Below are 14,809 nucleotides of genomic sequence, written 5' to 3' on the forward strand. Positions count from 1 at the left end.
ATTCACATTTGTAATGTAAATAAACTTGATTCTTGACTTGAATCAATAAACATGATTTATTGATCAATAAATCAAATAGTTATGCATCACTGCAATAAGAGTGATCGACTTTCCTGACAGGTGCACTTACATAACATGCCTGTTTCAATTACCGCCACTGGGCAATCATATTATGTAACGGTCATACGTCAATGTCTAGTTGCCCATTCCTATCTTACTATACAGTGTAGTGACATTTATTTGCTGTCATTTCTGCTCAGTTATGGTTGAGAGAGCGCTGACAGTGTCCTCTGTTTCCTCTCAGCATGTGCGATCACACCTTAAAATTCCTCTGTGTAGCGCCCTGAGTCGTTGCAGTCACTTGTGCTTGCCTCTGCTCATTACCCAGTGGGAACCACAAGGCTTTGGCGAGCCCTGAGGCCAACCCTAAGCCGGCTCTACTAACTATAGATTCTGTGGCCCCCAGCAATGTGTGCTTGGACGGTGCACACAAACCATGCAGTGGCAGGAACGTGTCCTCGGATCAACCAGAGAAATTGTGGCGCATTCGAGCGGCGTCATAACGTAAAAAGATTGTTCAGTAACAACAGATTAACGTCATGAACCTTGGTGTCGCTATTCTGGGCATCACATAACAGGTGAACCTTTGGCAAAGAAAAAGTAATAGATGAACATTCAGTGAAAATAGTATCTACAAGCTCACAACGGGACGCAACACGATGCGTTGTGAGCTTTTAGATCTACTATTTTCGCTATTTGGTGTACAACAGAGTATATAGGGGTTAAGTGGTTAAACTTCATGGCTATGTTTAGTATCAAGCACTTTTTTGTTACAATATAGCAGGATAGCAGGAAATAGGAGAGAGAGAGCGAAAGAGCAAGAGACGACCGGAACCTTCATGGATCCTCTCCCAGAGTCGCTGCCCCTGAGTATGCAAGCCAAGCCCAACAATAACAAAGAGACACTTTTGATTCGGCGTATAAAAGGGCAGCCATAGAGCTCCACAGACCAGGGGTTTATGTGCTTGGTCGCGGTGACAGATCCTTGCCCATCTGGGCTGCCGGTGGCGCTGCGCCTGCTTTCAGAGGACAGCGAGTTCAGGCCCGTAATTTAGTACAGATGAGGTAAAGCAATATTTCCAGATTAATACGAGCCATATTCCTTGAGAACTGGCCTCTCTTTCTTCTTCTCCTTCTTCCTGCTCTTTCTTTTTTTTATTTTCGATCATCCTACATGTCCAAAAAAACTTCTTCTGGCTGAGGATGAAAGAAAGGGAGAGAAGAGAGAAAGTCGCAGGGAGAACATGGGAGATGAACACCTACTTTTATTCTTTGTGAGGCCGATACTCGGGCTTCGTGAGCAGCAACAGAACAATTCCTTCTGTTACCTTGCCTTTTATCATCTGAGAAATTAAATCGAACCGTAAGCCTCTTAAATTACCAATCAGATTTCACACATTAATTGATTAACCACTTAATCCCTTTATACTTCTGATACTTCTGCATTTTTGTATGACAAACAGCAAAAATAGATGATCTACAAGCTCATAACGCATAGCGATACAACGTGCTGTAAGCATGTAGATCGATCTGCTAACATTTTAAAACGTTTTAGGCGTAAAGAAAAATACCGTACTGCTTTTTTTGTTATGTGCATTCACAATATCAATACACAACACTGATCATTAGTGCATGAACTGATGCTGAATAACTTATATATACAAGCCATTTCGTAGCACTCTGTTGATACATGCACTGCAGGCAAAAGCTTCCAATCCTAACATACCACGCACGTCTCATCCAGCTGTGTGCTACATGTTAGTAGTTGCTTCCTCCCAACTGGAATTAAAGCCCTTTGGCTTTTGCAGACCAATTCCAAAATAATGGTCATAATCGTAAAATGCGTCTGCGATTTGTTGGAAGCATGTTATAGGCAGGGCTGCATCAGATGGAAATGAGGGCTCTGCAGCTGTGATGAAGTCCGGCTTGGCTTCAGTATCAGAAGTGGGGACACAGGAAGTCACAGGCGTCCCTGCACTGCAGCTGCTCATCAAAACATGTGACAGGCAACAGATCCAACCCATCCTCATTATACAGTACAGTGCACAGCCTCATAAATCTACCTCTATCTAAGTTTCTGAATTGTTCCGAGAGAAGCATTCGGCTATTCAGCTATATCTCTGCCTTGTTCCAGTAAATTTAAACTGTGTTTAAGTGAAGGGGAAAGGGATCTAAACAAGAGTCTACAAGGCAACCGGGCAATTGGCAAGCGTTATCATTGGACTGCAGCCAGCTGGACCATTTGGGGGCTTGCATACCGAGGCTTTCATCAGCTGGCCATTTTGTTCATGTTGTGCTTGGAAAATTAGAGATTAATTGGCTCCTAATGGTTGCTGAATCCTGAAGATCAATAGTCCCTCTGCAAAGTAGAGCCCGACCGATGCCAGATTTTTGGATCCGATGCCAATCACGATTTTAGAGAGTGCTAGACGACTTACTGAAGTTTTGGCTGATATTTTGTCAAAAAACAGCAAAATGTTCCAATCAATTTGAAAAACTGATTTGACAAAAAAGTACTATTCTATTTGAGGTGCCCAGGTGGCACAGTGATAAAGAACCTGCGCACCACCGTGGAGTCAAGGGGTTAGAATCCACCGTGGCCGCATCAGCTTTTTAGAGAACGTCTATACGAACACAATTGGCCCGTGTTTGGGTCGAAAGAAGCCGAGCGGGGAGGGTCACTGCACTTACTCCTATGGGCTGAGTGGCACCTGTCAGCAGGGAGTGTCACAGCAGTGACAACACACATAAATGTGTGTGGGGAGGAATTAATAGGCATACTGACTAAACTGGGGAGAAAGAGGGGTACAAATAATTGGCTACTCAAAATGTGTGAAAAAATATGTTTGAGAACATTTTACTTATAAAATACGACAAGTTACTTCCGCGTGCCGCTGACGCTATAGCCACAGCTCTGTAATCGAGTAAACACAACGGCGACACAGCTCATGTCGCCAACACAGTAGCCACGGCCGACTTTCAGAATTTACGGGTGGCGTAGGGCACCTATCATTGCTCACTCCACAGTTTCCACGTCGCTACATAATTTATTACACTCACCACATTTCGGACAAAACGGAAGGTGAATCACTTTCTTACCGTTTAGCGTGCGCACCACCACCGACACTGAACGGCGACGGGTTTCGCCGAAACAACACGAATGGCCGCCATTGAAACTCCGCAGCTCTCTCCGTCGCCAGAAAAACAACAACAGAAGCGCCTCCTTCACCTCCCCTTCACCGTGTCTTCTGCTTCCACACTCAATTCTGGTGACTACAATGCTAATACATTCACGCTCAACCTCACAATCATAAGCTTCTCCGTTTAGTGTTTCATTAGCGCGAGCGTGGAAAACAACTACAGCGCGCACCGTTACTCCATCTGCTAAGGGTAAACATGAGGGTTGCCAGGTTGGCATGCAGGTTTTCTAAAAACAAGCGCCAGAAACAAGCAACCACCTTCATGGAAAAAACAAATAACACCGAAGGGGTCCGCAATGTTCCAGGGGGGTCCCCGCGCGTCCCAACACTCCACAGGATGTCCGTGGACCAGCAGGGGGTCCGCGGACCCCCTGTGGACCCCCTGCAACATAATAAATATAATTTCTTCTAATTTTTTTTATTTTTTTAATAACTTTTCCACAGTTTTACTCCGGCAATTTGGGTACCCCAATATACACGCGACCACGCTGGGCCCCGTGCGCGGCTGGGGTTGAGGGGGGCGTAGCCCCCCGAAACTAGTAAAATATAAAACATTAAATACAAATAAACAACTTTTTGATATATTAAGAATAAAAACATAAACTGAACTTTAACTTATTTAACAACTTAAAATATAAAAAAAAAATATGATCTATAAGCTCACAACTTGCCACATTGTGAGCTGGAAGTTCTGCTATCTGCTGTCTGCCATTTTGAAAGTGCTTGAAATCTGGAAACATCGGATGCATAACTGCCGATAATGATGTCATCCCCCTATAGTAGTTTGTTTTATCCAGGAGGAGACCATTTACTTCACTGCATGTTCACTGGATGCAGCTTACAGCCGTTCTGGCTGTGGCTCTTGTAGCTCCATAGAGGAAGCTTGTTGATAAAAGATTGTTGACTGACAGACAGTGAATGACACCACATTCAAGTCTGTGACTATTTTAGTATTTTCTGATGCCAAGGTAGCTGGAGAGTGCAATGCGTTCTTGTTTCATTATCGCAGCTCTTCGCTAGCCAACCTACATTACTAAACTCTCGCTGGCCTTTGATAGATGATGGATAATGGAACTCGGGTTCAATGGCTGACTCTGACTCCACATCTCTGTTTCTGGTGTTTTTTCTGGAACATTCTGGTCCTTCCCCATCCGTTGGCCACATTGCATGACTGTGATGTCACAACCAGGCTATTCCATTGGCTGGGCGCTGTTCACCCACAGCGCTTGAATGCTGCACAGCCCCAAACTGGAGGTCGAGTTTGAGAGAGAACGTGAAATTAGTGGTGACTCATCTCTGGCCACCATGTTATTATATCATTCTCCACCAGCAATGATTTTGATCGATCTAAAGTTCCATGAAATCAGACCGAAAGCCAAAATTATGCAGCTCCGCATCTACAAGATGGAAAAGATGATTTCCTGCCTCCACATTTCTCTCAAATCCTACACATACGTTAGACATTTTGCTTAAAGTGTGTACAAAAGGTTAAAGAAATAAATGCCCATAGATAAACCTCACATATGTAAGATGTTAAATGCCTCTTTACATTACAGTGAAAAGAGGATAAACGTCCATCAGTCAGAGGCCTAATTTCCATAATCCAGTAAACTGGCAATTTTTGGTGTCAAAGAAAATTAAATGCATGACATGGAGATTTCATAGCTGCAAAAAAGCATTTACAACAATGTGGAAAACTGCCTCTTTACAACACCTTTTAGCTAGGTTTATGGAAGGGGAGGAGTAGGGGGTTTCTTTCAACACTGAACCCTGAGAGAGAAGCTTAAGTTCATAGGTCATGCGCTACTCATTTGACTTCTGACCTCTGCAGCTTCCATCAGTCACCTCTGAGCTCTCTCAGCGTCACTATGGTAACACCCTCTCCCTCTTGCTCTCTACTGTATAGTCAGTTATGGTTAGCTCAAACAGAAACACGAGAGCGTTTATTTATGGATCAGAATTATATTTTTAGCAGATGTTGAGTAGCTGGAGGCCAAATTTTAGATTAGAGTCATCTTGCCAGTACTAAGGACTTCAGTAGAAGTATTGTGCTTTTTGCACTACCACTGTGCATTTAGTGGCTTTTTGTTATTTTTCAGTTCTTTATCAGCCTAGAATAAACAAACATGACCGGAGCAGAAGCTTAGTTGATGCAAAGTAAGTAAAGCAGTTGACAACCACTGCACTGAAAAATATGTTAATTTAACCACTTAAACCCTCCCTACTTGTAAACTAATACGTAGTTGACCAGTGTACTTGATCCGCTCTTTTCCCCCCTCTAAACCAAATCACACTGACGAACATAGCCGATCTGCAAACTCACAACGCGTCCCACTGCAACGTGTTCTGAGTTTGTAGATCTTGTAGATCTGTTATTTTTGGCAAACCCCCAGAGTAGGGATGCTAGGATTCAATTGGTTAACTCTGAGACCCTATGGGTCCTTACTTACTCTAAGAGTTAAATGAGCACCTGGGATTTTAGCTGTGTGCAAGCATTGGTTGCCTTAGTGCTGTGTGAGATCCAACTAGACCCTCCCGAAAAACACGATTATGCAAATATGCGCATAATATGCGATTATTATTTTTTTCAAAAAGGGCGCATATTATAATATGCGCATCATATCGCATGATATGCGCATCGCATAATATGTGCATCGTATCTCATAATATGCGCATCGCCTTTATAAACAACTTTGAAATCAACTTTTCACATATTTCGCATTTTTTGCAACTTTTTGCATATTTCGCATATTTCCGCATATTTCGCAACTTTCCGCATATTTCGCAACTTTCCGCATATTTCGCAACTTCACGCAATTTCACCCCATAACATCACATAAATCCCCCGCATATTTCATCGCAAAATCAAGGATTTTAGCCCGCATAATCAAGGATTTTAGCCTGCATAATCAAGGATTCTAGCCCGCATAATCAAGGATTCTAGCCCGCATAATCAAGGATTTTTTCCCGCGTTTTTCTGGAGGGTCTATGTAACATACACTGTACAGTACAGTACTGTACTTGGCACGCACCACACTTAAATGCACATAGTATCTATAGAGCAGTCCACAAACAGCAGAGGCTAGAGGGTGTGAGAGCAGACAGTGTGATGGGAGCTGTCATCATGGTCTCGTCCCGCCAGAGAAGACGTACGCCAGCGTTATAACAGCACTGTCAAAACACAGGGCTGGCGGGGAGATGGCCACAGAGTCGACTGCGCCAGGCTCCAGCCCATCTGCACACCACAGGAAAACCCAACTCATCCACACATTCCCCTGCTTGGGCTTGACTTTGACCCTGGCGACCTGTAACTGTGTGTGTGTGTGTGTGTGTGTGTGTGTGTGTGTGTGTGTGTGTGTGTGTGTGTGTGTGTGGAGACACTCACACATCGTACTCTACAGAGCATTGGTGGGCCAGGGGACCACACCAGAAGAACAGAAGAGCTTTGCCTTTATAAACAACTTTGAAATCAACCATAGCCTCCCTGTTTTGCCTAGAGAGCTCTGGCCAATGGTTAAAAGCTACATGACATGAATCTACTTTGTGGACAGGCGCACAATTAACAAATTCGGACAACAAATTGCCCCATTAAGTCTCACACATACTGTAGCCGTGACAGAGATGGATGTTAATTTACTGCCATACATTTTTATCTTAACCCCCTAATTAGAGGCTTAGAGAATGCAAACTCGCTCACTCGCATTCTTAACAGAGCAGCGTGAGGTCTTGGCTTACGCACACACAGATTTACAATGCACTGAGTTTCACTGCCTCTTCCATTGTACAGTTTCGCTCTGCATGGCGGTATGATGTGCACATTTCTGTGGAGGTATCTAGCGAAGCACACATTTAGCCTGGTGGAATGTAGCCTTGCATTGCTGGGTTGAGATTTATGTGAGCGCTGTGAGGCGTGCATGTGTCTAACAGATGGTGGCATCCTGCTCCTTTCTCCTTCTGTGGCACATCCTTGCTGATTCCGCACACACTCAGCCACTGCCGTTCCTCAACTCCTCTACTGTATCTACCGGCACACTTTCACTGTCACTTCAGTGGTCGAGTCTTGACTTCAGGCCTACCTCGGTCAGTTGCTGTATTTATCAGCAGAGCGCAGACAGCCGATATCCCTCACTGGGCTCTCAACACGTGTCTCATCCTCGCTATGCTGTACAGTACACCCACTCTCTGCACCCTGCTCACTCTACAGTCAACACCATTTTATTACACACTCAAGGAGATCTATACCAGAAACACAAGACCAGGCACCACATGTAGCCTGCAACGATCTCAAGGCTCTCTTCCTGGTCCAGCACAAACACAAAATGTGTGCACACATACACCGCAAACAGAGACCACTCGTGATATTTAAAACCTGACCCAGACCCCGCTGATTCTCATCCCGTCTCCCTGGGTTGCGTTCAAAAAGCCCAACGCCTACATAGCTGATGCTAAACGTGTTTGATGTTCACTTAACAGGACAAATTGCTACCAAGCGGGGACACGTGAAAACACTTCAGGCATGTGGACATCTGCTCTGCTCTCCTATGCAGATCCCTATTGGACATTCAAAGAACTGGATTCAATTCCGGATGGCCAGAACCAGGAGAGCGCGCCAAAGGGTCTTTGGCCCGTTAGCACTCCCGATGTATCTGATTTAGCGCCTCTCGCTTCTCATCGGTCACAGTTGGCCCGCGGCTGACTTCCAACACTCCAACACGCAGGCATATCGTGTTTACAGGACACATGAACCCCCAACCCCCATCCCACTGGGGTTATAGAAGAGAACAGAAAATCTACCTAAATGCATAATGTGTAAACAAAACCTGCCGTCCAAGCAGGTTCTGTAGCGTGTCCCATCCCAGAACAGCTGCAAGACGGTAAATGAGCTGAGTTCTGTCCTCCAGACCTTAATTCATGGGCCACTAGGGGAGGACTGAGCCAAACAGTCTATCTTAGTTCCAATCAGATCAGCCACACCAGGGGTGCCATCAAATGATATACTACTGAACCAGCTGAAATAGTTGATTTGCACACACAACCATAAAAAGAGACACCGGAGACATGGGAGCTCACGGGAGCAAACATTTTCATTTCAAGGACCCCCAAATTGATACTGTATGTATGTATTTGGCTATGGACCACCATCAGAAAATATTGTGTGATTTTGTGTTGTTAGAACGTAATAAAAAATAGCTCATCTACAAGCTCACAACGCTTCGAATCATGATGCTTTGTAAGCTTGTAGATCGGCTATTTTCGAATAGCCAAAGTATAAAATAAGGTTACGATGGTTGACTGACTTTGATGCTATATTAACACATTTTGCTGGGGACCCTCTGGAACCCCCTCAAGGACCACTGAGGTCCCCGGACCCCACTTTGAAACCCAGTGCTCTAGTACTAATGCAAACAATTATGGAGTCTGCCTACCTACACACTTTTCACATGTGGCATATGTATCATTGACCACATTAACGTATAGACACACAGACGCAGACACACAGACGCAGACAGACACACACCCACGTCCCACACACACACACACACACACACACACACACGCAACCACACACACACCACTCAACAGACAAGTTCGCCCACACATCCACGGTCATTTTGTACAGATGCAAGTATTCTCCTCTGTTAATCTAATCCCACTCTCAGAGTCTGGGAATGTACAGCTGTGTGGTTCTGTGACACACTGGGCATCCTGCCACAGGGAGTCACCTCAAGGTGCAGTGTGTGTGTGTGTGTGTGTGTGTGTGTGTGTGTGTGTGTGTGTGTGTGTGTGTGTGTGTGAGAGCGAGAGCGGGTGTGTTTTTGAGTTCATCTGGCCCAGGAGACTACACAAACCACAAGGGGTTTAAAAGTTTTACTGTCACACACACACGCACGCACGCACTCAAGCACACACACAGGCACGCACGCACGCACGCACGCACGCACGCACACACACACACACACACACACACACACACACACACACACACACACACACACACACACACACACACACACACACACACACACACACACACACACACACACACACACACACACACCTACACAAAAGTATATAGTATGTACCACACATTCCCATATGCACACAATACAGTCATGAAGCCTGAGGATGTATAATTAATGCTTTAAACCCATTAAACCCTATATACACGAATAGCAACAACTCACGATGCATCGCATGGTGACACGCTGTGCTTGTAGATCTGCTATTGGTGAGACGCCAGGGTTAAATGTGGTTAAGCCTGTTGAAGTCAGTGCATGTCACTGACTTATTTTACTGTGTTTACATGGACCATATCTGTGGCTGTCGTTGCTCTTTTAGCTTGTCTCTAACTCATTATTAATTAAATGGACCACAGCAGGAGAAAAGAGCAACACTGTGTGTGTCTAAAGCCGCACTGAGAGTACGATAAGAAAGGTTATCACGAGAGGCAAAGACAAACATACCCTTTTCTGTCACTCCTCCTCGCTTTATTCTGCTTAGTAAGTGCACTCCCCCACATGCCTCCTGTGTGTGTGTGTCAAGTGAACAAGGTGACATCACCCTGAGAGGGGGAGAAAAACATGGGAAAAAGGCTTGTTTTGAAAAAAAAGGCCCTCTTGAATATGTAATTTGGCATTTGGATTTTGTTTTCTTTAAGTGTGAACACCTTCTTTAAGGCGTGACATCAATGTTGAAATTTGTGTGTGTGTGTGTGTGTGTGTGTGTGTGTGTGTGTGTGTGTGTGTGTGGATGCAACTCTCTGTGCATACGTGTGTCATACGGTAGTTGCATGTATTACTTTATGATCATGACCTGCACTGACCCACTGTGTGCCCGCCTGGCCATGCAGCGTTCATGCCCTTCCGCGTTGGGAGGTCTCATGTTCTCAGTGGGATTGCATCAAAAGTTGAGACGGAGGATGCATTCTGGAGCCCGGCCTGAGCCTGTAGCTCTCACACCGTTCTCCTGCTCCCCCTGCTCCACACACTGTGCTGGGTGGGGCTCGTATATTTTAACTACCCAAGATAATAAACATAGAATTGATATAGGAGGTGGGCTTGGCTGACGCTCCGGGCAGGAATTTTGCTCCGTGAGGTGACGTGCAATTCAAATGAAGAGAAAGAGTGTTCACAGTTGTCAAAAGTCTCCTCTCTCTCCAGGCCCTAGTTCGCACCTGAGGGTGCGAGAAAAGTGCTAATCTGGGTCATGAGTCACATTCAATCTTTGGTTTTTGGTGGTCCCTCGGGCAGCACCTTGCAGGCTGAGATTCATGCATCCTCTAAGAGAGCTTATGTTGCACAAAATGTTTTTAACATACTGTAACTACTGTACATGTGGAACATACTGCAGTGTAACCTGGCGTCACCAGGCTTTCCACCGCGGAGGAAAGGTATTCATTCTAAAACCGTGTGATCCGGTTTAGAAAAAAGAAAAAAAACAATCATGTTCCGGTGGTGTGTTCTGGTTGGGTGTCGTATTGTTTTTGTTCCCCACATAATGCAAATCAATTAGTTTAGTCTCACTAGTCATGCCACGAGGACATACAGTACCATACAATTATTATACCAAAATAAACTTAACGATTATACCAAACTAACTACCAAACTATTTCCGCTCCAGACCGGATCAGAAACCCAAAAATGGTATTGATCCCAGGCTAACTGCAGTCTACACGAGACTCCTGGGCATTGGTAGGACACTGCGAGGCTAAGCATGGCGTTTTCTCTCCCAATGTGAACCAGACTGACATGTCCCTTGTGTGTTTTAAAGCCATTCGCAATAATGTGCAGAAACCAGCACATTAACCACTCTAAGCTGCATTTTATACTTTGTCGTATGATGTGTCCTGTGGTCCTGTGGTGAAAATAACCACATTTCCTTGTTGATCCGCTATTTTGAAAATTTTTGGAAGTTTTGGTACATTTTTTGAAACGTAAACCTATATGGACATGCCCAAAATAGCGACTCCAGTTTGAAAGTGATTAAAGGAGAAAAGGGGAATTAAATACACTGCATAATCCTGCAGTATAGCAATGCAACACTCTACACACTACAGCACTGAGCCATTAAAAACAACTCCAAACAAAGATTCTTGGGGAAAGATTTACGACCGGGGTTGAGTAAGAGCTCATGAGAATCAGGAAAGACAACCAGACAATATACAACAATCACGGTCCATCATGCATATTCATATAAACAACAATTTCCAACTGTAAAATATTTCAGCTGATACAAATTGAGGTTGGCGTCAACAGCAGCTAGTGCACACGAAAACATTCAGGGGATGAAATTGCTTGATATCCATTGCTTCCTGCAAGGCTCTAGGCAGCGGCGGGGTTAGCTCACACCAAATGGGTTCAGGTCTTTCACTGAAGCCGAGCAGCACGTGGGAGAGGAAAAGCTTAATTGGAAGGAAGTGCTGAGCCTGGGTCTGCAGCGAGACTTTGTGGTGTTTTGTGATAGTTCGGCAGCACCCCAGCTTGGTTTGTGGGCTCCATTCCCATATGTTTCTTATTTCCTGCAATTTACTAGATTGGCACTTTATTCGGTCCACCGGAGCTCTTGCTCTGATGTCCGTCAGCGAGGAAAACAGGAACAAACACGGAATGGCTACGCGTCTTCCCACGCACATCGCTTATCGCGGCCCGGCATCTCCACCAGGGCTTGAAAAGCCCCAGTGAACACATTGCCCGCCACCCAATGCCCCGCACCCAGGGAGCTAAACAGCCTGCAGCTGTTTATCCTGATAAAAACCCTGCTCCACCACAAATCCTTACAGGCTGTTATTGTGGGCCAAAGGCTTTATTATTGTTACATCCTGGGTGTTAAACCATTAGCCTTTAGGAGTGAAATAAATGCAATTACATTGCATCAGACCTGTATCAATCTACAGTGTGTCAGTTAGCTTACACACTTTCTCTTGATCTGCTTTGTCTGCAGGACCTTTCTTGTTTAAATAAATCCACGAACAAGGGCTTCATTGCCAAACTTTGACAGCACATAGGAAGCCTCAGCAATCTGTACAAAACCGAAATCATTAACGTGTCTGTCAAAATGTTATTAGGGTGACTGTATTGACAAGGTTTTAAATGTAATTAAATAAGACATACTAAGTTGTACTGTGTTATGGATTTATTCATTGATAAATGCCAGTGAGCCAGTGAGAGCATGCCTGTGTCTGCTTTTCCAGAGTGTGAGAATGCCTTGTAGCATAATCTCGCTGTGCATACATTTCACTCTACACATTCAGGTAATCCAAGAACATGACATGCATTATTAAGCTATGGAGGCATGTTTTTATGTTTCTGAATTGACTGTAAATTTTAAACAGCATAGTGCTTAAAGGTATCAAGGTTGTAGAAGCAAAAGACATTTGGCAACACAGTAAATTCCTCAGTATTAATATATCCATTTGTAACTCAAATGAGAGTGTATAAATGCAGCCAAATGGACCCATAATACATCTCTGAGTTATATCAACACTCAGGCTTTTACAGTGTAAACTAAAGGGTCACCCACACCAAGAATGATAACAACGATAACGATTGTGAGCATCCACACTAATGAATGATAACATTCTGTAAACATGTAGAACATGAGCGATCAAATCGCTCGGAAAGTGATCCCAACGACATTGTTTGCCACTGCCGTTGTCAGTGCTCTGCACTCCACCAATAACTTGAGTTAGAACAATTTTTTAAATTATATATTTATAGTTATGGTTATGGTTATCATGCTTGGTGCGTGTGCTGATACTGCACACAGAGATGATGCTGCAAATTCAGATGGAGCAGGAAAACAGGCAGAGAGAGGGAGGGAGATGAGATGATATGCGAGAAAGAGAAGGGAAAAAAATGTACGGAACAAGAAAAGGAAAGCGGAGCGTCTCAGGGGAGTGGCCAGCTCCAGAGGTTGTAATTGACTAATGAGAACCACACCGCTGACAGGCCAGGCCCACAGAGTCCACATGAAGGAAGGCGAACATCGGGTTAAGGCCGCAGAGGAGGAGGAGGACGCGGAGGATACAGAGGAGGAGGACGAGGAGGAGAAGGAGGAGGAGGAGGAGGAGGAGGAGGGGCCAGAGGTAAAGTGAGGTAAAAGGTCCATGAGCAGCGATATGGTTTTCATTGCAGCAGAGTTTTACTGGGCCATCGCTGAACCACCGCAGGCCAGGCCTGCTGTCGTACAGCTGGACAAAGAGTCCTCTCCTTGACTTTCTATTTGTTCTGTCTTCTACCCCTTTCCATCTGCCCTCTTCCTCTGAAAATATAATCCTCTCAGCTGGCTGTCACAGACATCTTTATCCCCCCAGCATCATCAGAGGACAGCAACTTACTAACACGCCTCCTAATCCCGACTGTTATCCATGAGCTGGGCGTTTCATCTGGCACCGTCAGCTGACAATGTTACAGACCTGGATTCCTGACCTCACCCCTGGACTCACTTCTCATAAATCAATCATTTCTCCTATAAAAGGTTTCAAAGGAATACCTGGTAGCCCCCTTGATGTAGCGGGGGGCTGTTTCTCAAACGTCACACCCTTCATTGACTGATAGGCAAAACTGGCAGCCGGTTATCAATCTGTCCCGGCTCGTAGTGTGATCCGCCATTGCTTGTGGTCATCTGATATTCCTTTTGTTATACAGTAGTTGCATGTCTGAATCTGTTTGAGGTATAGAAGCTAATGGTGGGCTTGTTTTTTGTGGTCGCATGCCTTAGAATGTGGTTTGGAACTTCAAATCAAAACATAAACATCCCAATGTGTGCGGTGAGGCACTTTGTCGATGCGCATGCACATACACTCACACGCATGGACGCAGGCACGCACGCACGCATGGACGCACGCACGCACGCACGCACACACACACACACACACACACACACACACACACACACACACACGTGCGCGAGCACACACACGTACACATGCACACGCATACATTTGAATCTTTATTTATGTCGACATCAAAGCAAAAGATAGAGGCATATAAACAAAAAAAATGATGCAGTCTAGATAGTTTTGATGGGCCTGCCAGCAATTGACACGCATACAGACACGTGTGCACACACATCACGCATTTGGATGCTTTATTCATGACCACATTGATGCTAAACACATGCATACATACTGTACACAAACACACACACACACACACACACACACACACACACACACACACACACACACACACACACACACACACACACACACACACACACACACACACACACACACACACACACACACACACACACACACTCTTCCCAAGACAGAGTTGCGGAGGAATGTTAATTCCACTGCCTGGCCTGACCTCCCGCAGCGACCTCCTTGCTATCTCCTGTACGTTAAGCCAGGTCCACCTTTTAGCGAACCTCAACCTCAACCGCGTTCCCGCAGCCTATCAGCTGCTGGCTGGCACCGCAGGGCTGGAACCCGATAGCACAGCAACCCACAAGACATGGGCAAATTTCGCTGGCACAGCGACAGAGAAGGCAAGAAGGAGTCAGAGGCAGGGGGACGGGGGGTAGAGAGAAAAAAATAATAAAAG

The 14,809-nt window shown here is 45.1% G+C and overlaps 1 protein-coding gene across 4 annotated transcripts in view; it reads right to left on the reverse strand.

The window, feature by feature from the left end:
• Nucleotides 1-14,809, reverse strand: part of znf469 (zinc finger protein 469) — a 177,030-nt gene that overhangs the window by 62,307 nt on the left and 99,914 nt on the right. The window contains exon 1 of one of the 4 annotated variants that reach the window (XM_084060355.1): nucleotides 9,725-9,758. The exons of the other annotated variants lie outside the window; for them this stretch is intronic. The gene's annotated coding sequence lies outside the window, so the exon portion shown is untranslated. Of the gene's footprint in view, nucleotides 1-9,724; nucleotides 9,759-14,809 lie in introns of those variants that run through there. 4 annotated transcript variants of the gene reach the window in all.

The sequence above is a fragment of the Gymnoscopelus microlampas genome, assembly GCF_963454915.1.
Source record: "Gymnoscopelus microlampas genome assembly, chromosome: 6".
Lineage (NCBI taxonomy): Eukaryota > Metazoa > Chordata > Actinopteri > Myctophiformes > Myctophidae > Gymnoscopelus > Gymnoscopelus microlampas.